The sequence below is a fragment of the Melospiza georgiana genome, chromosome 7 (genome assembly GCF_028018845.1).
Source record: "Melospiza georgiana isolate bMelGeo1 chromosome 7, bMelGeo1.pri, whole genome shotgun sequence".
In the NCBI taxonomy this organism is placed as follows: Eukaryota; Metazoa; Chordata; class Aves; order Passeriformes; family Passerellidae; genus Melospiza; species Melospiza georgiana.
The window spans coordinates 37,314,514-37,339,589 of NC_080436.1; the positions used below are offsets into that span (position 1 = coordinate 37,314,514).

General features: G+C 39.2%; 1 protein-coding gene across 6 annotated transcripts in view; it reads right to left on the reverse strand.

The window, feature by feature from the left end:
• Positions 1-25,076, reverse strand: part of GTDC1 (glycosyltransferase like domain containing 1) — a 174,341-nt gene that overhangs the window by 139,910 nt on the left and 9,355 nt on the right. For all 6 annotated transcript variants that reach the window (XM_058028531.1, XM_058028528.1, XM_058028529.1 and 3 more), the window contains exon 2: positions 21,392-21,580. The gene's annotated coding sequence lies outside the window, so the exon portion shown is untranslated. The remainder of the gene's footprint in view (positions 1-21,391; positions 21,581-25,076) is intronic.

The following is a 25,076-nucleotide window of genomic DNA, read 5'->3' on the forward strand; positions in this document are numbered from 1 at the left end:
TTATTTTGGTTGTTTTGTAAACAAGTTTAGGTTCTGAGCTGATGTTTTCAAAACAGATACTGCAAAGCGAATAAATATTCATGTCTGGGGGAGACCCTAACAGACATGAAACAAGTGCGTGGCCCTTTTTAACAGTGCCACAGATAAAGCAAGGCAAGGACACTCAGAGAGGACATCAAGATGTAAATTTTTTCCTTGAAGTTTCTCAGATGGCTGAAAAGTGCCATTAAAATCATCATGCTCAAAAAAGCCTGGGCCTTAAAAACTTGGCTTTTATTGCACATAAGAAAATCTGGCTACAACCCACAAACAGCACTGTAGTCTTTAACAAAAAGAATTAAAAACAGGGATTTTTTTTTTAATTTGACTCCATTATAAATCATGAATGTATCAGTACAACTCACTTGAGTTTTCAGCTTTAGGGTCACTGTCTGAAAATCATTTACTGTGCTTGAGCAACTGGCCACACTCACAAAACTTTTCTTCAAAACCTGGAAATCCTTATCAAAATAGAACATACTGCTCAACAAAACCAAAATTATGCTGTCACTTACCAGCTCCTTCCACTTGTACCAGCACAGAACCTGGAGCACTCCCCCCACACACTGGTACAACACTAAGAATCACCGAATAGTTTGGGTTTGAAGAGACCTTAAAGGTTATCTTGTTCCAACCCTGCAGGCAAGGACACCTTACACTAGAGCAGACAGCTCCACACCCCACCCAGCCTGGCCTTGGACACTTCCAGGACTGGGAGGTCAGGAACATTAAGTGTGGTTTATAATGGCCATGACTACAGGGGAGCAGAGAACAAAACATATCCACTGCAGGGCTCAGAGCTCAAGGAACTATTTTAAGGTCATTACTGGAAGATCCAAACTATTTAAAATTTAGCTGGCTATTAGTAGGTGCTCTTGCTGACACTGCTGATAAAAAATCCCAGAAATACCATTACAAGGCAACGCAAGAAACCGCTCACACCTCACACACGCAAGGCCTGTGCTTAATATTCCCACTTCTTCATTTCAAAGCCACAAATATCACAGCCTTTGCCAGCAAGTTAAAGATCTGTTCTGACTCCTACTAAAGGCATCAGGGCTGTGCAGTTACTGTGGCCATTGGGAAATTTTTGGCAATACCCCCAGTTAAGCATTCACAGCAGCCATAAGCAGCTCTTGGAGGCCTGGAGAACAACATCGTATGGACAGTTTGGGAAAACCTTTGTAATAAAGGCAGTGTTACCTCAAAACAGTGTTCCACGGGCAGTCAGGCTCACAGCAATGCTACAGCTGAAACTTCTGGTTATTTCCATGTACCTGGACCAGTTTGAGTGGACCAAAAGGAGTTCATGAGGATGCTCCAAGGGCTGGAGCCCCACAGCTCTGGAGCCAGGCTGGGAGAGCTGGTGGTGTTCACCTGGAGAAGAGAAGGCCCTGGGGAGAGCTCAGAGCCCCTTCTGGTGCCTCAAAGGCCTTCAGGAGAGATGGAAACGTTCTTGGGACGTGGGCTTGGAGGGACAGGACACATGGAATGCTTCAAACTGAAGAGTAAGGTTAGACTAGAGATTTGGAGTGCTTTTGTTAGAGAGATGACATTAAACCTGTATTTAAATCGCCTATTTATGCTGTGGTTTTCAAAAATCATTTTCATTCAATGGATCTGAAGCCAAGAGAGGTGTTACACAGGCCTTAGATCAGCATCATTCACTCTGTACTTTCTGAATATTTTCAGATCCTATTTTCCCATCAGTGTTTAAGCAGAGACTAATCCCACAAAGCTTTGTAAGTGATAGATACTTGAAGGTGCTTATGAAACTGATTTAGCCCCACATTTAAGGCAGAAATAAATCTGGAAGACACTCTCCCCCCTTTGACCACCAAAGATAAAATGTAATTATGAGGGAGGGGAAAGGAGAGGAAGGAAAATAATAAGTTCCCTTCAGAAAATATACAAGTGGAAAAAAAACTCAGATGGGGTACCCAAAATAAGCAATACCATGCAAATGCTCTGAGAAAAGGGAATTATTTCCACCTATCTGCATTGATCACACACACACTTGCTTCCACTGACAAGAACGTAATCCAAACTCTGCCTGTTCATCTCAAAGTGGTTATGAAGCCATGTGTGAGGTGCATTCAACATCCTCTAAGATGAACAGAATCTGTTTTGCATGCCAATATCCTTGGAGAGAGCAATATTCATGCAAGATGATTCAAGCTACTCTTCAGAGCTGCAGCACTCTGCCTCCCCATTGAAGCTCTGAATGAGCATGGGCAAGAGAGATCCATAAACCATTTTTCCTAGAGTCTATAGACAGTTGGTTTCTTAACACTCACGGAAACATCTTCTTGGGCATTAACAGAATGACTTAGAAAGAAAAAAAGTCTGCTTTTTCTCTTTAGAGCTGAGTTTCTTTTCAAGCTGTGTAACACCACTTGATATTTAGTTTAGCTACTCAACCAAGCATCAGCCTTCAATGTATCCAAGGTGCAGAATGGTTGACTAACACAGACCATTTCACTTGTTCGGGCTTATTTACAAATACCACTTACATACTGCTGGCATTTATAATGACACCTGGGATGTTGCTGACACACCACTACGTTTGTAAAGTTGGAGTCTACAGGCACAGTGGATTCTAAGAAACGTGCTGGGGAATACACACAGCGTTTCCTTTGACTGTTACCAGAATGGTTACTTTGACTATATCCTATCTGAATAGGGAAAAAAGCTTCAGAAACAAGCTTTAGCAAGGTTAATCCCCCACTGATTTTCTTATCACTCAACACTATTTCACTCAATTACTTTTTTCAATGATTTTCTCAAAAAAACTGCCTCCTGACCATATTACAGGGTTGCTTAAATTATACTGCAGAGACCCATTCATGCATACACAGAACTTCATGTGTTTCTTACTACTGTTGCCTACTGACTTGTTATTCCAAAGCCCACAGCCTCTAAATACCACACTTCAGTCCTAGAAACCTTGACACAGTGTTTGATGACAGAGAAATTCTTGGTTTGGTTTTGTATATATATAGCCAGACTAGAAGGCATTTACCTTACAGCGGAAGCAAAAATGGAATATAGATTATTAATTCAACTTTGCAAAGCCAAAGGAGTCCTAATCTGTATGAACATCTCCCAAACCTTGAAGTGTCCACAGCCAGCTTGGATGGGGCTTGGAGCAACCTGGGATAGTGAAAGGTGTCCCTGCCCTTGGCAGGGGGTTGCAACTACATCACTTTTAAGGTCCCTCGCAACCTAAACCATATTATGATTCTAAAACAAAACAAAACACTGTGTATAAGCTCAAATTACTAGCAATTTGTAAGAAAAAGCTTGGATTCTTACACAGAACTAATAGTATAACTTCTAACCAAACATTGTCAATTGTTCTGTCTAAATATGCTTGAAACAACAAGCTGTAATTATTCTATCTCCTCCCTCCAACCCCAAAATCATACTACACCTTCTGCCTGGGGTTTTCCCATTATTAACAACAAGAGGTTTAATTTATCTGCTTTTATCCAAAAATGCTGAAGAGCTTAACAAACATTAATTAAACCTCGCAACACTCGTGTGAGGTAGGTAGGTATTGTTATCTCTACTTTACAGATGAGAAAACCTGAATTAAAAATTGTGATTTGCACTGTTGCCCAACAGTAGTTTTATAGTAAAACCAAGTGCAGAAGAAAGGAGCAGTGACTTGTATGCCCCTATTCCCAACCACCACAATATACATTCTCTTTCAAACCAGCAGGACTTGACACTTTGCCACACGTGAGAAAAATATTCTGAAAAACAGCATTAATTTATCATTAGCATCATCCCTTCTAAGAAAATACAGACAAATACATCTTTCACCCAGATTGTACTTCCATTATTTCATTATGAAAATGAGACCAAATTGTATCCTCTTCATCTGGATAGCTGATGAATTCCATCTTCAAAAGGAAAATCCACACTTCTTGAAGCCATATGAATTGTTTCTCAAAAAAACTGAATCCCTGATTTCCTCTTTTCACTTATGTTTCTTAACAATTCCTAAGTTTTTCCTTACTCTCTTAGCTTCTTTTCTCACTACTTCATGTTGCACTTTTCTTAATCCTACATCACCTTTTTCTTCTTCTTTAATATTTTAATGATAAAACAGAGGATTTACATACAAACAGCACAACTACTACCTAGATGGGTCACATACCAATTCTTCCTGTCTCAAACTAGTCTCACTTCCAACCTGTGTATGAACAAATCCTCCATCTGACAGTCCACAAAATCAAACACTCTTCTCTTTGCCCATTCTGCCATATTCCTCATTAGAAAACCTCCAATTTGAATACAGTCATTTCTTCAGTGTTTCAGAAGCAAAAGTTTCACAGTTCTCTTCCTTTATTATCCTTGTCTAATTGCCAGTTTCACTTCCCTGTCTATTTCCACAAATTTAACAATTCTGTCCTCAATAAAAGTGGCCATCTCTGATGTTTTGTAAACTAAGGTGGCACAACAAATGTTTCTGAACAGACACAGAGACAACTGAAGTGATAGAAACTATATTAAAATACAAGTTGATAAAAGTTTTTTTGACAAAACAACTGTAAAATGTTTTTGAAGTCATATGATTTTTCTGTGACTTGATTTACCTTATTTTAGAATCAGCGTGAAAAGTTAAATTAGACCTTTTTTTTTAAACCACACAAGCTAGCACATCTTGTTTGTACTGCTTGCTCTAATGAAGTGAGCCCACACTTGCCAGTGCACAGTAAAAATAGGTAGCTCTGTTATTCATATACACTGCAAGCAGCATCTTGCAGGCTCTGAGAACTCGTTCTCATCATATGGAGGCTGCAATAAATGTTCAGCCACTGTTTTCTCCTTCAGCTCTCAAAATTACAGCTGGATTCTTTAAGCATTACATGTGATTTCTTGCACTTTAAAGCTTCTGAACTACTTGAATTGCAAGACGCAGAAGCTCTGCCCACAGACGCTTTCTTGCTCCCACTTATTTCATCTACAGCCAGAAAAGTACCAAATGCTACTTGTTCATGGGATTTGCTGGTCAATGGACACAGCATCCCCAGACACACTGCAGCTGAGCAGGATCTGCATCTGCCTCTGCAGCACACAAACCCCATCAACTCCCTTTTCATCACCCCTTAAAGGTGACGCTTCAGAAGAACTTGCCATACAAAGTATTTTATCCTGGCAGCCTCAGAGAGCTGTGCATGTTAAAGCTTGGGAGGAAAAGGCTCAGGAGAGAGCTGAGCCCCTTCCAGTGCTTAAAGGGGCTCCAAGAGAGCTGGAGAGGGACTTGGGGCAAGGGATGGAGGGACAATGGCTTCTCCTGGACAGAAGGCAGGATTAGATGGGATACTGGGAAGGAATTTTGCCTTGTGAGGGTGAGGAGACCCCAGCACAGGGTGCCCAGAGCAGCTGTGGCTGCCCCTGGATCCCTGGAAGTGTCCAAGGCCAGGCTGGACAAGGCTTAGAGTACCCAGGTATCCCTGGGTTGGAAGGATGTCCCTTCCAAACCAAACCATTCTGTGATTCTCTAGGACTAGGAGTATGAAAAATCAGTTTAAGGAAAATTAAGATTTTCCAACAGCTTTCCGTGTTTAGTTGCCAGCACATTATTTAAATTCAAAATTTTTACATTATTTCAGTACAAACACAGAAATAAATATGCTATTTGTTACTATTTGTTTCCATTTTGATATGACTTGCTAAAATTTTCTCAATTTCTGCATGTACAAAAGTCAGGCATTATTTAACCTCTGTAGGCACAAAAAGTTGCATTTTTTCTTTTTAATATCCACTAAGGTAACCAATTCCTCTGCATTCAGCCACTGAGACAACAATCCGAAATCCTGCAAAAACTTCAGATATGCAGCAGAGATCAGTAAGTCTCATCATGAGAGGCTTCTCAGCACATTAATCTTACTCTCCACTACTGTCATTTACTTCTTGCTTGATTCCCAATGTTTTGGCTTTTCTTTTTTTTTTTTTTTAATTTTGGTGGATTCTTATCTGCAAAGTCACACAAACTGCCACAGAGCACACACTCTCCAATGTTTAAACCAGGTTAGAACCCACAGAAAATTAGTTTCAGTGAGACTACTACTTTTTGTGTTCTCCTCTTTAGATATATCAACCCCATCTGCATTATAAAAAGTCACTTTTCCCAAACAGTTTATGGTGAAAGAATAGAAGATAAAATTGCTTCTGAAACTCCCTAACAATGAATTTTTTAACTCTTTATTACATCAAAAACCCATTTGCCTCCATAATAAATGCTTGGTGAGGAATATAATAAATTACCCCTCCCTGTGGCGTATGAAAATCTGGAGTGAAGCTTGGTTCTGCTCTTCTGAAGCCCCTCACTGAGCACCACCAGGCCAGAGCTCGAGCACGAGGTTCTCGGGCATCAGAGCAACACCGGGAACATCAGACGCCGAAGCGTGTGTAGGTGTATTAGCAGTCCTACCATCCATCTGTCAGAAATCTTCGATGTTCCTGCACATCACCCACTGGCAGAGCTGTCTGCCAAGCAAAAATATTATGAAATGTTCATTATATCCTCAAATCTCCCCCCCCCCCCCCGCCGTTCCCGAGGAGGAAATGGAAAAACCTGTCTCTCCACACACACAGGCTTCGCATTCGTTACCACGAAACGGTGAAAGACTTTCAAATTCACCCAGAAAGAAAATCTACCAAGAGACCAGGACTGTGAATTTAGATTTATTTGAGCAAACTTTACTTACCAGAGGATATGCTGACTTTTAGTTCACATATATCTCATTTTTAAGGTACGTTAAAGACAGAGTTTACAATTAACTGAACAGACAGCGTACAAAAGGCTTTTAGAACTACACCATATGGTCGAGGGAAAGGAACAATCTGGACTATCCACATTTCAATCTGCAGGCTTGTCCACCTCTATAACACGTTGTATTGCTGTAATAAAATATTAAGATAGAATTTTAAAAGTGAAAATATCTATCTTTTGCACTACCGGGGAGCAAGGCATCTTACAGTCTAGCGCATTTAATAAATATTTTAACTTTTATGATTTTGGCTTGCTGAATCAGATATAGTCAATAAAATTCCCAATTCATTTTAAACTCTAGTTCCAGAAGGATATGGGTGGGTATTCATCTTATGCTTCAGGGAAATAAAAAATACCAGTTTATACGGGGTATACTGGCAGCAGTTAACGTAACAGATGACACATTCTTGGAAATTAAATAAAAGCAGAAAGAAAATACCCATTGTTGCTCATTGAAGGACTAATCACATGGTCACAGCTGGAACCAGTGTAAATCATTCATTAATACAATTCTGTTGTAGTAGTCACTTTTTTCTGCTTTTCAAATGCCAATAGAAAAAAAGACCTCTTTCAATTCTTTGCAGAATGGAGACACAAGTACTTCATAGTAACTATTAAACTTAATAATCTTTTCAGGAAAAAAATATCTGCAAGGAAGCCATTGTTGTCACCAAGGAAAAATATAAATATTCCTCTATTCTACATATAATCCCAGAACACAGTTCAAGGAGATATTTGCTGCACTCTGTACTGGCTTGAATTCTGATCCCACAGAAGCCAAATCTTGAGTTAAAAAAAAAAAATCACCTGAAGCCTTTGTAAGGCACATTTTAAAATGTAAAGAATATAAATGCAGAAGCCTTTGTAAGACACATTTTAAAATGTAAAGAAAATAAATGCAGAAGCTTTTGTAAGACACATTTTAAAATGTAAAGAATATAAATGCAGCCTTGTGAATCAGATCCCTCAATGTGAACTAGAAAGCTGCACCAGATGAAATGCAGACACTCCACAGAGATCATGCAATACTCAAGTATTCCATGATTACATACTCTTGGATATAGGTGTCACAGGCTCACAGCCAACTCTGGCCTGAGAAGGAGGTTGGGCTAGGTGGCCTCCAAAGAATAATCCCAATCTGAATTACCCTATGATCCCATGTTCTTTCACGTTATAGATTTCTCTCTTGAGCTGTGACAATTATTTTCTCTTTAAAAAAATTATATATATATATATATATATATATATATATATATATATATATATAAACTATTTCAAGTTTTGTGTTTCATTGCCCCCAATAGCAGGAAAAATCTTCACATAACCTGTACAACTTTGTAGGTAACAAGTTATGAAATCACAAAAATCAGATCATCCACTGCAATTATTTTGAAAGCAACCTTCTGGTATATTCAGTGTCCTACTCACAACACCAAAGGATAAGAGGCCTGTTTTTCTAATTGTTTCAAAGAAACTACAGAGAACAGGAAATGCAGAGTATGTCATTTGATGCTTTAAACTGCCACAATATAAATTAAAGAGGATAGGTTTTCCTCCACTCCAAAAGAAAAAAAATCAAAACCACCCCACTCCTCATCATCTGGTACAAACACAGCAAGAAGAGAGCATTTAAAATTGTCGAGAATTCCTTTAATTGAAAGGTTTCTTTGAATTTGAAAGCTAAAAATATATTATCTCCCTCCTTCTGTGCCTACTAAGCAGTCTGAGCACAGACTTAAAGCACTCTGGGGCTTGAGAGGATCTTTGGGTTTTACTGCCAAGCCTGCTAAGGACTTCCCAAATCTCCCCAAGCCAGGGACCCCGGGAACACGGCGCCGTAAGCTGGTGGGGACGCGCCGCCGCAAACTCCGACACACGCTCGCATTTCCACATGATCAAAGGCTCAACTGCTCTGCTCTTCACTTTGCTGCAGTTATTCCCACCTCACAGTGACATCCTCAGCAGAGGGAGATGCTTGACAGGAAACTGGTTAAAAAAAATAAATATATAAACCCCCCTAGTTTTTGAGTAATTAACTTCAAGTGGGATGAAGTGACAGTTCAAAGCACTGTCGCTGTAAGAGCATTACCAACATGCAGGAGGATATCACTACCTAAGAAAACCTGAATATGTAAATATGTAGCAATTTTGTCATATTCGGAAATAAAAACACCCCTAAATGTTGTGCTAATTTCTATTTCAACAATTATCTGTGTACTCTTTGTCAGGACGGGTAAAACCAGAAGGCGGGAAAGCAAATTGAGCATGCAGGTGCTGCAGAAAAATCTAAAGCAACAGCAGCAAACATCAGCTCTCACACATGTACAGGCCATGATGCAGACAGGCAGCTTTTCTATAAAATACCATTTTCTGCTCTTCCTCTCTACAAATAATACACATACTGCCTTTTTGGGAACAGAAAAATGCAGTAACAAATACTGACTGGCTAGGACACACAGGTGAAGTTTACTTCATATTGTTCAGTGATGCATTTCCATGTCAATATTTTATTTTTTTTTAATAAAAGCTGGTGAAAAGTGTGACCAACCGATTTATGACTTTTGTCCAGGCCGAGCCCCCCAGCTGCTCCTCGTCAGACTTGTGCTCCTGACTCTTCCCCAGCTCCATTCCTTCCCTCTGGACACACTCCAGCCCCTCAATGTCCTTGTCATGAGGGGCCCAAAACTGAACATAGTGTTTGAAATGTGGCCTCACCAGTGCCAAGTACATTATTTTAATTGCTTCCATGCCTAATTGGCACTATCTGGAAGTTCCCAGCAGCCAGGTGAGGTCATTCAGGCCATTGGGTTGGCAGCTGTACTTCCACCAAGCAACACGAGACACAGGGGCCCTCAGCTCCACACTGTTCCCATGGCCACTGACAATCAGGAAAGGCTAGCAGCATAAAAAAAATATATCAAACTCCTGAAATGATACAACTATTAATCATTTTTCCTCATTAAAAACCCAGTACCTAACTCTAGGTAGACTGGTTCTTTCAAATGGAGTGTGACAGAGTAGGGAAAAAAAAGCAGTATTTAGTTTAGCTAGGAAACGTGTGACAGATATAAGCTAAAGTTAATGCTAGGAAAGCTAAAATTTATCTTTACTAATCCCTCTCACTGGAAACAATAGGACAGAATTAAAAATGACAAAGTTAACATGAGGAAGTGCATTTGGGGGAAGATAGGGAAAAGGAGACACAGGAAGCACACAAGGAAGGGCTGCTGCCACCTCACTTAGAGAAGAGCAATTTATTACCATCAACTCTTTAAATCACTGTAATGACTTTTTCATGTAGACAAGCATCAGAATTTTTAATTTCAGTGACGACTACCTAAGTATGCACACAATAAGCAAGTTCAGGCATTTACATTTCTGGGCTGATTTACATTTTAAGTCAGAAGCAGCAGTCATCTATACCAAAAGGTAACGAGCAAGTTAATTTTTTTTGTTTAGATCATTAAGGCATAAAAGTCCTCACTACAGTTATACAAATGAAGATAAAGTTATTCACAGAAAATAAATAAGTATTTCCCAAACATGCTGTTCCTCTGCAGCAGAAAAGAAACTACTTCAGAAAGAAGGATGCTGGGTGAGAGAAAGGATAAGAAAACTGCACCAAGAGTGAATGTCACACTGTAGGGAGAAGTAACAGAATAAAAAAGGGGGTGGGCTTAATCAAATAGCTGGTTTACAGCCTAATTTTATTAAATTTGTATTATTACTTTGCAATTGTATATTAAAATGTGGTTCATATTAGGCAGCAATTAGCTTTTAAGTAAATGCTTTGCTCTCCTTAGCCAGACAAATCTTCAATACCAACTGTAAATACCAAAGCTGTCTCTCATTCAAATGCTTTCAGGTTTGTTTTTTTTTCTCCTGTTTTACTCCAAATATGCAGACTTGGATGCCTACAACTAGCACATAAACCTGAAATATGGCATTTAAATCCCTTCATTAAAAGCTGAGGTCTCAAATGGGCTGAAGACAGAAGCTGGAGCAAAGGCAACTACTCCTTCGACCAGGACCAGTGAGGATTTACTCCAAGGATCAAATCCCCAGAGCTTGGGGTGCCTCAAATTCAAGCCCTAATTCTTGCATTTCTAAGGTGCCACATTGCTGCTCTGATTTTCCAAGAGGTTGGTGAGGTTTCTTTGAAAAACCAAAACCAAGGGGCGAGCTCACGTGCTGGGTATAGGGAGGGATGCTCTCAAAACGCTCACAGCGTCACTTTTCATCTTCTAAGACATAAATTCATGTGATCTTTGAACAACTATTTATTTCACACCAAACCAGATATCTCCCTAAAGCCTACCAATACAGCCTGCAGGCATATTTCTTAAATAAAAGTACTGAGTCCTTGTATACTTAAAATTTGCATAGCAAAGGGATGAATCAACTATCACAGAAGTAGTAACACTCTGCAGCAACTGCTTACCTCTTGCAAAAGAAAAAAAAATGCCCTGTTTACAAGGTTTAGGTGGGACTCCACAGGTGCTTTTCTTCATGTTTCACAACTCTGAGGAATCATTTTCTTACAGAATTCTGACAACTGCTGTTCAGTCTCCTCAATGCACCAGTTATGTTCATAGAATTTATATTTTGCATGGGTAGACCTCTTTAACTGTAGATTTTATTTATTTTTGCCTAAAGGTTACAGGGATTGTACATATCATTTCAATTAAATTACATCAGTAAGGTAATTTTTTTTGCTGGAATGTTCCAAATAACTTTTGGACTAATTTTTTGCTGCAAAAAGGTGATTTTTGTTACAGAGATCCTTCCATTTTCAACCAACCAACCTAGCAAATTATCCCCAGCAGCACCTACATTAAATGATCAGTAAAATGAATATAAGGTATTAGATAGGGCTGCATTTTACAATTAAATCACTTTACTGCCCTGTGTTTAAGAGTTCAGAAAATAAGTAGCTATATTTGAAAACAGGTAATTAAAAAAAACAAGGTGTGAATTCTGTAGAGTTGTTAGAGTGGAGGAGTAACTTTATTTTAGCTGAAGAACCAGAAACAAGTAAGTAGTGGAGGAAAGTCCAGGATGAGAGATTCTTCTCACACCATCATTTGAGAAATATCTGAGGTTAACTCATTTTACATTAATGGATCGTTACTAAAGCTTTGAAAAACCTGCTAGAGGAGATTTACTGAGAAACTGATGGAGGCTACCAACACATGACACATTATCTCTTGCAATCTAAAAATTATTATCTACTACAGAACTGAAGGTAAAATGCCACTTGGCTTAAAATTTTCTAAGAAAAGGCTGTTTTCCAGAAAAGCACATGGCTGAAAAGCACAGGGCTGCTGTTAACCAAAGGCTTCTAAAAAATACACCAGGTCTGCTTCTGCCAGCCTCCCTCGAGCAGCACCTACTCACATGAGAGCTCCCAGCACTGGGCTCACATGGAATAATCTGCATTACATATTTGGATATATTATTTAATAGCCTTTGTATAACAACACTCTTTGTTACCTAGTTGGTGTTTATAAACAAGTATTATATGCATATGTATGTTTTATATAAGATGAACATACATGTCTCAAACATGTCCCAGCTTTACGGTCACACTCCACATGAAGCCACCAGCACTGTCCCACACTGGCACAATGGGATCTCCTAAACAGAGCCATGACAACTAATGGAATTACACCAAAATAGTACCAGCTTTATTTATATTGAGGATAGCCTTACCACAGCTTTTAGAGACCTGCTCTGCAGCTCAGGAATTAGCTGTATCTCCTCAGCCCAGCTACTATAGTTTGTCATTTTGATATTTTGCCTTGCCTGGTGAAAAACTCCTCCCAGTCTTATCCTGCAGTGGAGATAGCTCAGATTTAAATTGGCTTAAAGATGGTTCAGGTAATATATACTCACATGATCTTTTTTTTTTCCTAATGTTTTATTTAAACTTACCAAAACCAACTAGAAGGTCTTTAAGGCTCCTTCCAACCCAAATATTTTGTAATTCTGTGATGGGAAAATAATTGTTATTAATACTAATAATTATGTTATTCTCTTCCATCCCCAAATGGAAATTTATAGTTCTTTTGCTAAGCAGAAGTCAAACCTGCTAACTCAAGGAGTTTCATATTAAGACTTCATGTTAACAACATCTTCCAGTTGAAAAAAAGAAAATACAATTTTATTTCTTTCCCCTCAAATTCAGCTAATCCAAGGTCACCCACCAGCTCACCACACCTCCATCAAACAGGGAATATTTGGCAAAAGGAGACCTATTTTTTTACCATATTTTTTACTAGTTTCGCTGTATTTACAGGAATATGCAATGAAACATTGAGACTTCTGAAATAACAAAATGGTAAAACTTTAAGGAGCCTGTGTACATGTCGTTAAAATACACACACAGTAAAAATTCAACAATCATATACATTTATATACACTATATACTTTTTAATTTATTACAAATTATACATAAAAAATACCCCTATTCTGTATAAATTTGCTATTATAATTTACATTTTATTTTTATTTAAATCAAAGTTCTTACACCTGTGGTATTAGGGAAGACAGCAGCAGCATCCACTGTACCAGAATGACAGGGAAAAGTCGATTCTAGTCAAATATTTCCTTTTGACTGAAGTGCAAATTGCCTGAGCTGAATGTGTATGAACTAATTAGTAAAGCAGGTATCCCCAAGCTGTGAGCAACTTCTCACTCCTCAGGCTACCCAACAGCAGATACTTCACCACTTTTAATGACCATCATCCCACAAGCAACCAAATCCTGTTTGGCCAACAAAATATGAAGATTTTTTCAGAGATGTTCTTAATGTTCATTATTAATACTGAAGTGGAAGTCAGCACTCACAATATTTTGAAGAACTACCCTCACTTTTGTGCAGGAATCACCAGAGGTATGATTATGGCATGCAATCCCTTTGGATTAAAGGCCCTCATCAAAGCATCTTACAGGTACATTAAAAATTGAAAGGGCATAAACAACTCTGGCAGCTCAGAGCCCGAGCTGGTGATCTTTGCAATTCATAAACATCGACACTTGGGCAGGTTTGCAGGGGAATACAACCAACTAATTATTATCTTTTGCTTAAGGGCACGTACAGTGAGCTCTGCAGGTACTGCCACTGCTTTTAGCCTAATGTATTGCCTCTTCAAGTCTTTCAATATAACAACTCTCTGCTGTTCTCTAAAGCATTTCCAGTGTTACCAAACTGCTTTATATTCAAAGAGAACACACTGAACCTTCTGAAAGATGTTGCTTAGGAGGAAGCAGCAGTTACAAAATGTATGTGACTTGCAAACAGTCATTTTATATTATTCACTAAGAGACAGAACTATAGAGTGGTTTGGGTTGGAAGGGACCTTATATCTCATCCAGACCCACCCCCTGCCCTGGGCAGGGACAGCTCCCACTGCCCCAGGTTGCTCCAAGCCCTGTCCAACCTGGCTTTGGACACTTCCAGGCATGGAGCAGCCACAGCTTCTCTGGGCACCCTGTGCCAAGGTCTCCTCACCCTCACAGGGTGAATTCATTCCCAGTATCCTATCTTATCCTGTCCTCTACCAGAGTGAATCCATTCCCCCTTGGTCATTCCATGACCATACAAAGCATCTCTCCATTTGGTAGGTTCCCTTCAGATACTGTAAATGCACAATTATAGTACCCTGAAGTTTCTCTTCTCCAGGCTGAAGAATCCTAATTCTGTCAGCCTTTCCTTGTAGGAGAGGTGCTTCATCCCTCTAATCATGTTCACACAATCAGAACACAATTACTTAGCAGACAATTTTTTTACAAAAATGTTGATGCTTTATAAAACAAGAAAAAAGTGCAAGTTGACAACTTTTTACATATACTACTTAACTTTTAAAATTATTAAAACAACTTCCTCAATGACTGATTAAAAACAAAATCACCTTAAAATTTATCCACTATGAGTATAGGCACTGATGGCACTAAAACAGCAGGTAATTTGGAATGGAAAAATTTGTAAAGCATAACTATTCAAACCAGAAGATTTTTAAGTTCAATCATCCATGATAAAGAGAAGTTTGGTGACTACCAAAATCCCAATCTTGAAATAACAGAACAAAAATTATCCCATACACAACTGGAGAGGGAACACCACCATCAGTGCAGCTCCTGGAGCAGCTCTGAATACTCAGCTCCAGGTTCTTTCACTCCAGCTTTGGACCAGCTGACATCAAGGTTTTGAGGTGCATTTACTCATAAGCTTCGGAGAGCCTCAGCCATTCCAAAAAGATACCAAGAATTCTGTTTGTAACCATGTGGAAATTATCACTCCAGGTAATAGCTTGGGTTCTTATATTTCACTTCAACACAGAATATGGCCCACTAAGCCTAACTCAGTATTTTCCACCCAGAACTGTCAACACCACTTTCATTCCTTCATATAAGGGATTGGTAGGATTGGTAAGGAGCAGTTTCACTATTACAAATAATGAGGCAGCAAATTATAGAAAATGAAAACTTCCTGAGCAAACTAAAAGCCTCTTCAGACACCATTTGTAATGCTGTGTTATTAACTATTTCCTCACTAAATGGCTTTTTGTTTTTAATTTAGATTCACAGATATGCCAGGCTTCTAAATAAAACATCAGTTCAAAGACTGAAGACATTTTACACGTGGTGTTACAGCTAATGAATTTCCAAAGTTGAAAGAAAACATTGCAAAGAAGTTAGTTAAAAACAGTAGTGAGATTCTGTAAATAGATTCAAGTCTTCAAAAGAAAATCAGTCACTGCTTGCAGCTTTAAAGCAGGTCTTTCAAGTTAGGATTAAACTAAACTGTTATTTAGTGAAATGACACTAAATAAAAACAGTACAAAAAGATGCAAGTGTAAAAACAATCATCATTCCCAAATACCTTGGGTTTGGTACAAGAATCTCTGCAGGTTCCAACAGCTCTGCTTGCAAGAGTGAGCTGGGGGCTCTGCTCATTTTGGTTGTGTTTCTATGACTTGACTAGATGTGCTTATTGAAAAATAAATAAAACAATCACTGCTTTGTGATGGGGAGCAGCATCAGGCACCTGAGTGGCTCACACCCAAATTACTGGCAGTCACACATATGAAGTTATGCACAAAGCTAAACCAAAACTTCTCAGTATGTGTTGCAATAACACCTGATACATTACCTTTGATGCCAAAATTAAATCTTTCCATTTACTCCTGGCTCACAGAATGGTTTGGGTGGAAATGGACTTTTAAAGATCATCTTGTTCCAAATCTCTTGCCATAGGCTGGGACACCTTTCACTAGACCAGGCTGCTCCAAGACCCATTCAACCTGGCCTTGGTTACTTCAGGTGCAGCCACAGCTTCTCTGGGCACCCTGTGCCAGAGCCTCACTACCCTCACAGGGAGGAATTTTGTTTTTACATCCCATCCAACCCAGCCCTCCACCCATATGAAGCCATTCTCTCTTGTTCTGCCACTCCAGGCCCTTGCCCAAAGTTGCCCTCCAGCTCTCTTGAAGCCCCATTAGACACTGAAGGTGCTTCTAAGGTCTTCCCAAAGTCTGAACCGAAACATCCCCTTAATTCACAGACTGGCAGTAATTGGTACTGCTTACACAGAGATGCACAGCTGGTTACAATCACTGCAGAAACTACCGAGACATTCCCCCATTCCAATAATGTTTAGGTCTTCAGATTTCTTCCAGGGTATCAAATCCCTAATCACAGAAAGGTTTGGGTTGGAAGGGACCATAAAGGTCATCTCATTCCAATCCCCTGCCATGGGACATCTCCCACTATCCCAGGTTGCTCAGTGCTCCATCCAGCCTGGTCTTGGACACACCCAGGAATGGGGTATCCACAGGTTCTCTAAGCAAGAGTTTCAATAGTTTTTTGCAAATCATTTCAGATGGAGACATCATTTGTGTGAAGCAGAGCTGAACACAGGTCAGTAAGAGCAGGAGGTACCATTAACATTCAGTGGCAGTTAACAAGCCAGGTCTTTCCAAAGAGCAAGACAAAGCTGTAAGTGTAGGGAGCAGCAGCATACGAGCAAGTTTTAGCTGGTAGAGATTGAAAAAACTCAGAAAAAAGCTTCAGCAACTAAGATAAAGATTTTCAGGAATGAAACAATGCTGCTGCCATCTGCAAATCCCTGTCAGCGCAGCTTCAGTACCTGGACCAACTCACTCTAGGTGTGTTTGCATATCTTTGAAACAACACACCTTCCCCTCCATGTCTGCAGACCCATCCTTTGATCTGCTGCAACGTGAATATAAAGCAGCAGCAATCCTTACAAAGGAATGATAATAGCTCTCTGCTTTGATACCTATGGCAACATGACTAAAAACAAGCAATTCAAAGAAACAACTAATTCAGTTTAAAGTTATGGAGTTATGAGCTTTTTTTTCCTGTGGTCTTTAACTTATCTGCAAAGCTCTTTCATCCAATTTTGTAAAGAAGTGTAAGTAGCCATTCTGAATTGATTATTACAACTTCAGGATGAGTGACACTTGACTGAAAGAGTAAAAGGATGTCAATCTCCTTTGTTTTCATTTTCAAAGAATGAACAGGAAAATATTTTTTCCCTGTATGCTCTTCTATGCAAAAAAGAAGGTTATAGACTGTGGTTTTGGCCCATGGTCTTGGACTCCATTCTTGTTCCACAATGACTAATACATAGAAATACTTAATCTGGTAAAATTCCTCAGCAATCTGGACAATACAAACTGAACAAAAAGCACTATTTAACTAAAACAAAGTCATTCCTACCCACAGAATGTCTGCAGGTCCAATTCACCTGTAATCTATAATTTCCCAATGCCCAGAAGTTACCAAAATACCACGTGGCTCTTCTTTACTGCAGCAATTCAATACATTCACGGATGCAGGCGTTCACTCTTTTTTTTTTCTTTTTCTTTCTAAAATTTATGTTTGAATCCCAGCAACTCATCTTGTGCCATAAAATGTTTATGCTTTCAACTTATACGGAGAACCCAGCAGCCTTCGGAGATCGAAGGGCCATTCTCACTGTCAAAACTGGAAGTCTCACAATGATAACTTCATTTTCATTACTGCCTCACAAAGGATATAGAAATACACAACTCTTTCAGCTGCCAATAGCCTCACAGGCTAAAAACATGCAACCCCAACCAGTAAGTTTTTGCTGACCACAGAACACACAATTAGGTTTAGTCAAATGCTTTCAGGACTGTGCAGTCACTTATGCATTTTTAAGGCTGTAATTAAATTGCCAAAGAACTACATGACAAAACGCAGCTTGTCTGATTAAAAACTTTAAAAAAAAAGGCCAACCCACCTTTATCTTCTTTCAGTACAGCAGATGAAAGCATATTTTAAGTCATTATTTCCTCTTTAGGCTTCCCCCTCTACATGCAGGGAGAGGTTTTAGTTTCCATTCTAACCTGAGATGAACCAGTCGGCCTAGAAAGCTCGTTCAGTGCTGCAAAATAAAATCCAAGTTTATTCCACAACTTGGATGCTACAGGTGAGCCAGGATCAAGACTTCTGCACAGGCTGCCTAAGTGAGAATATTGCTTCCTACAGATCCACATCCCTATTCTGCTACAAGGTAGGCCAGTAAAGTTAAACATCACTAAAGTGAAGGGATGTATATAAATAAAAATACAAATTTCTATATCTTTGAGCTCATCCTAAGCAATATATTGAAATTATTTGTAAGTGTGCCCATAAGACATGCTTAGAGTTGCTCTGCTCTAAAACTATATTTATGAAAAGCTAAAAAAAAAACAAAAAAAAAAAAAAAAAAAAAAAAAAACCACCCAATAATAAAAGATACAAAATTGGCATTTTAAGATTTACTTCTGCAAGATGCATTCTGACTACATCAGAGTCCTATCAAGCATGTTGGCCCAGTTGAACTGGCAGGTTTCAGTTAGCAACCATCCAGCTGTTATTTCCCAGTAAACATCTGAGTAACTACACCAGCATTGTCTCACTAACAAAAAAAAAAAAAAATGAAGATAGTGTCACCAAGTGAGCTGAAACAGTGAGTTAATGACTGACACACTGGAAATCACCTAGAAATAATTATTACCTGTTTACCAGAATCCTGTGACATTTCCAGTAGATAATATTCAAATTAAAGTTGTCAGAAAAAAAAACCTATCAGCCTATGTACAAACAGATATGAGTACATACCATGTACCAGTTCAAGGTCTGCATTTGCCATTTCTTCTGCACGGGGAAAGCGTGAGAAAGGGCTCTAGTTTTAGTCTCTGAGGTACATTCACAGCAGTAACCACACAATTCAAGTGTCTGTGCTCCTTCCTCACCGAACTCAGGGTATTGTGCTTTGCTCTAAGATACATTCCTGAGATTTTAAAGTGCTGCGTTTTCATAATTCAGAAAAAATAAAGCTTCTAGTAGCAACAATCTACAGAGCAGTAGAAAACTTCAGAATATGAGAATTATTTCAATTGGACCTTCAAGAACAGCTTGTTCCAATCCCCTGCCACAACGAGGGGACACCTTCCACTGTCCCAGGGTGCTCCAAGCTCCATCCAACCTGGTCTTGGACACCTCCAGGGATCCAGGGGCAGCCACAGCTTCTCTGGGCACCCTGTGCTGGGGCCTCCCCACCTTCACAGGGAAAAATCTCTTCCTTTCCTGGTGCTGAATTTAGCTTTATCATTTGTAAGCCTCCAATAATTTTGAAAAATTAGGTAGGCTGACACCAATCCCCTTTGTTTACACTTAACAATACCACTTGGGTGCCAAAGCCTGCATGTGGAAATCAGTAACATTTATGGAGTCACTTAGCTGCACACTGAAGTGTGAAATGAGTCACAGATGGACAGGTTGTGTTCACCTATCCAGGATACACCTGGAATAATGAGACACTGGAAGTTGGTCACCTCCAAGGGCAGCACTGGTGGTGTCCATCTGACCTCCACTCACCCCAATAAACACCCATTTGTCCTCAATTTGTGATTGCTTTGCCTGTGCTCAGGGTATTTCAGTGCCTGTGCTTCACACCAGATGAAATTGTGCATAATTAAAGTATTCTAGAAAAAGCACCCAAGTAACTTTCAGCTCCATTTTCAAAGAAGAAGGTGAGAATTCCATGGCATTGAAATGAAACTTGGACACCTGAATGACTTAACTGCCATTCAAATTATTCAAAGACTCAAACTTTTGAAAACCTTATCCTTTATAATGCAAACCATAGCTATATCCTATATATACACCTTATCCTATATAATGCAAATCATAGGCTGAACATTAGGAGGAATTCAAAACATACAATTTTTAGAACTTATGGTAAAAAAAAAAGCACCATGCAATATTTGTGTGAACTGCATTTCTTTTTTTCTCATCACATCATGTTCTCTCATTTGGGAGACTAAGACACTGCCCTCCCCACACGAGGCTGTCTGTCCCCAGCTCAGAACATGGGTGTCCTACCTGTCCCCTTCCACCTTCTGACACACACCAGAACTCCTTTATGGTTAGGTGACTTCCATCTCTAGGCAATTCAACACTTCTGTGCAAGAAACAGCCTCAGAGGCATCACAGCTCTGGCAAAACCCCCTGGTGAGAAAGCACCGTGGTGGTTGTAAGCAATTTGAGAAAGAAGGAAGGGCCTGGAGTTTGTTGCTTACTCCTAGATCTCAAACTTAATTAAATTTGAAACGTGGCAGAAATTAGGACACAAACAAATAATTAAAGCATTAATCATAAATGAATTCACAGCTTAAAAATATAGAGTCCTTGGCACGGATTTCATGTGAGTAGCTGAAAGTCTGTTATTTCCTGTAGCACCTACTCTTCTGGTAAATTCAGTACAGGTTGCCTGATGAATTCAGAAGTTACTGGAAAAGAAAGGGGAGAAGAGAAGGAATGGCACTGACACACCCTATGTCACACCAGCTTGTTTCCTTAAACAGCCCAGGCTTAGGGCAGTTTTAGAGGCACACAAGTTAAAATAATAACTTGAAGATACAACCAAATGTGAGGGAAACTAATTTTCCCCACCAAAACTACAAAATACAATCTCATTTCACCGCTGACTACCATTAGTTTGAACATATGTTGATTTTTTGGGGGGAGGCAGCAGAGTGGTAAATAAATATATATCTGAATGGCCAAATATTTTTGGTCACCCCTTTCCATTTTGCTGTAGGTCCCAGCTGTCACTTAATCTGTCACTCTTTTACAGCCACATGAAGCCAGTCTACTTGAAGTACAGGTGCAGCCTAATTGTTAGCAGACATACTTCATTCATGATCTCAACATCTCCCCTCTGTGCTGCAACCACATGAATCCAGGCTTTGATTGAAAAGGAGAAAAAGAGAAATCAAACATGTTGCTAATTGTGTGTTGAAAGAAAGATTCCTTTGATTCCCAAAACCTGTAACCTTGTCTGAGTTACCATGTACTGGAAGTACAATGTGAACCATGCCATCATTTCAGGGCAAGCAGAGTAAAAGAATTATTAGCAGACATATAGTAACATCAAGAATATCAAACCCATCAAGCCTCTCACACAGGGAATTCTCTCCCCTTTTCCTCTAACAAACACATCATGTTTATCAGAAGCATTATTACCTGCATTCATAACTGGCAGCAGTAAAATACCAGGTGGTGCTGCTTCAGAGCTCTTCACCAAAGCAGTCTGGGAATCTTGGCTGTGGATCTCAGTGTTGAGCAGTATTTCTTCCAACCCATCCTATCTGCTTCAGTCCAATGGACAGATTTTAAAGTGTGATTTTCCTGAGTGTAGTAGCATTCTTCAATCTAAATAGAGTTGGGGGGAGAAAAGAAAAGAGAATTTGAGCTCATCTGGTCTAACTTTCCAACTGCTTTAGGCTAAGAAGAGGCTAAACACTGCCCAGATGGGTTGCAGTCTCCCCATCCCTGGAAGTGCCCAGGACTAGACCTGGATGGGGCTTGGAGCAACCTGGTCTAATGAAAGGTGTCCCTACCCATGGCAGGGGGTTGGAATTGGATGACCTTTAAGGTCTCCTCCAATGCAAACCATTCACTGATTTTGTGAAGAAGATCCATCCAAATACTGCCCAATACTGCACCACACAAATTTTTATCCAAATACCTTCCCTAGTCTAATAATGTCTGTGGAGACAGACCACATATGAGATACAGGCAAACAGGAGATCCTACAAGCATGGACCTCCAGAGAGTGACCAGCCCAAACCCTCTGCCCCAACCAGACAACAGGAGGGTCCCCAGGACCACCTCCAGTTCTGATTATCTCCATAGATGGAGCTTCTGAGGGCAACTTGTCCCAGTGTTTGGCCACTCACAGAAAAAACCTTCTCATTGCAAATAGAATTTCCTCTATTTCAGTTTGTGCCCTTGAGCCCACTCATCTCAAGGCTGAACTGTCCCAGCTCTCTCTGCCTCCCCTCGTGTCACCCCTGTATTCTCACAGTGGGGTTTCCCACCCTGGTTTTCTGGCCCAACTACAATGTTCCTGTATTTTGATGACTAAACTGTGTGACTAACTGCAGATATATTTCTCCAGCATTCTTTGCACCATCTGAAAAATAAAGCAGCAAAAATTATATCACAATAGAATTGCTGATTAAGTGGGCCATGAACACATTGGGGAACCACAAGGTGTAGGCCTTTCTTATCTCATTAAGTTACACTTTAAGCAACAGGACATTTTTAATATTTTCTGTCTCAGCTACATACAACCTCAGTTTTTATATCAAAATATTACATTGCAAAAATGCTTCAAAAGAAATTAGTTAAATACAGCAATAAAGGCCAGACACACAATCCTATAAAAAAAAATCAGCTTTGTCTCACAAATCCTTCTATCACAAAACCATAGTGACCAGCATTTATTTTTATTTTTAGCTTTTAAGCTTTCACTGATGGAAGTCCAAGTTAACCTTTACTTTATTTTGTCCTGGACTAAATCCACTGTGACATCCTTTTTGCCCTTTTAAATACAGAAATTTCTTGGAAGGCTTCCAGTACTTTCAAATAAACACATTTACAAGATATGCAACAATTAACATGAGTGGCTCTAGAGGCTCCTGAGACAGCTCTGAAGTCCCTATGATGTGATGTCCAGATATGTTTATATAACTTTTTTTATTTAATAGTCACTTTCAGAAATCACTCCTTTACCATCTTTAGCAAAGTGGGTGTGAACTTTCTACTCCAAACAACAAATGATATGGGAAAGGAGAAAAAATTATGAAAAAAAGGCAAAATGGCATTAAAAAGGCAAAAAAAAATTGCATTAAAACAAGTACAAGTTTATGCTTAATGATGTCTAAAGAGCAAGCTGACTTTGAGGCACACTGGAAATGACCATTTCACCCTGTAGCTGGTGGTGCTGGAGCCAGGGGACAACTGCACTAAAGATCAGAAGATTGTGATGTTTATGCACCTACAAGCTAACATCTGCCCACTTCTCAATCACAAGTCTCACTACATGTTTCTACTTATTTCTCAAAATTACAAAGCTTATTACGATTTTACTTCAGTTTTCACAGAAGAACTTGAGATTCTCAACAGCAGCAAGTTTGTGAGAGCTTCCAGTCGAAGCGCCCAAAGAGATAAAGCAGATACAGGATGAGAGGATATTTTTTCAAAACAAATACAAACTGGCAAAGTCTGAGGACTTGGATACAATGGGAACAAGTTAAAATAGCTCCTCAATCACCTGTAATTATCTTCAAAAGTTTCTGGAAGTCAGACAAGCTCACAAAAAAACGAAGTTCCAGCAGAGAGCTCAAACCTTAAAAGTAGTTTAGCAATTAAGTTATAAATTAGATTTTTTTTTTAACTAGCATGTTTAATGTATCATTAAGTCAGGAATGATTCAAAAAATTTCATCCTACCTGAAAACAAGGGATGAACAATTCTAAGGATCCCTTTCAGGTAAATTTCAGTACTTACTCTATTATTGCAATCACAGTAAGATCAACACAGTTGTGTTGGAAATGGAAACAAGTAGATGAAAAGATGCTTCCACATCAGTGAAGCAGCACAGAGGTCCCAGACTGTTTGTTCCATGCTAAACCTCAATGAGAAATAAAAATGTTCAGAAGTAACTCTGACTAAAGCCCAAATAACAGACCCAACTCCCTACCCAGGCTCTTGTGCAGAGAAGTTGCCCAGCCCAGTGTTTTAAAACACAGAGATTTTAAAACATTGTCTGAGAAGTAGTCAAATACTATTTTTCTTTAATAGCTACATACACACTGTGGCTCTTCAGCCAGCTGGCAGAAACATTAAACCCCCAAACTTTTATCATTTTTACAACATGTAGAAGATATTTTTTTATATTTCATGACTTTAAGAAGTACAACTAAACAGAGCACTACTGTAATTTTCTAATTATATTTTCGCAAGTTTTTAATGTCATAATTTAAATTATGAACTCTTTATTTCAAGATGATTAATTAGAATATGTTCCATTTGGGGAACAAGAGTTCAATATCCCACTATCAATTAAACAAAATGCACTCCTTTAGCTTAAGATTAAAAACCAAAATGCAGCCAAAAAGTTTCTTCCTTGTATCTGTCAGATCACAAAAGCATCCAATACAGCAGGATAAGGTTGCCAGAAAACCCTAACACTTTCAGAACTATATTATTTAATGCAGTGGCTTAGCTCTGAAGCTGCACCAGAAATGACATCTGAGCTTTGGACAGTAAGCCTTTTTGCCAATGAATTTCTTGTAAAGTCAACAATTATAATTTATTCTGATCCTTTGTGTCATCATATTAGTAGTTATTTTTTCTGCAATCCCAGAGCAGCAACAAATAATGCCATAGAAGAGGACTGATATAATTACAGGCTGAAAAAGATAGGCCAGCACCCTTACACTCAAAACTACCCTCTGTGGCTCCTTCATACCCCATATGTTGCTAATAAAACTGTTTGAATCATACCTAGGAGACAGTTTTACTGATATTGTATCAGGTCCCTGGGTTCTCTGTATGAGATACGATGTCACCAGCACCATAACTATGCAAATTCTGTGATACAGGATCCCACTGGACACAATATTACACACGTAATTCGCAGTATGAACCTGGGCATTAACAATAATTCTAGTGTTATATAAATGAAACCACTATGTTTATTGAAAAGCTTGCCACACAACAACAAAATCAAATTTAAAAAGCAATAAAGAGCAACTGACGTGCTCATAGTAAAGATGGCAACATTGGTATTTTTCCCCAAACAATGTAAATTTTGCTTTGTGCTCATGTGACAGTGCTTTACAGAAATTTTGGCAGTGAC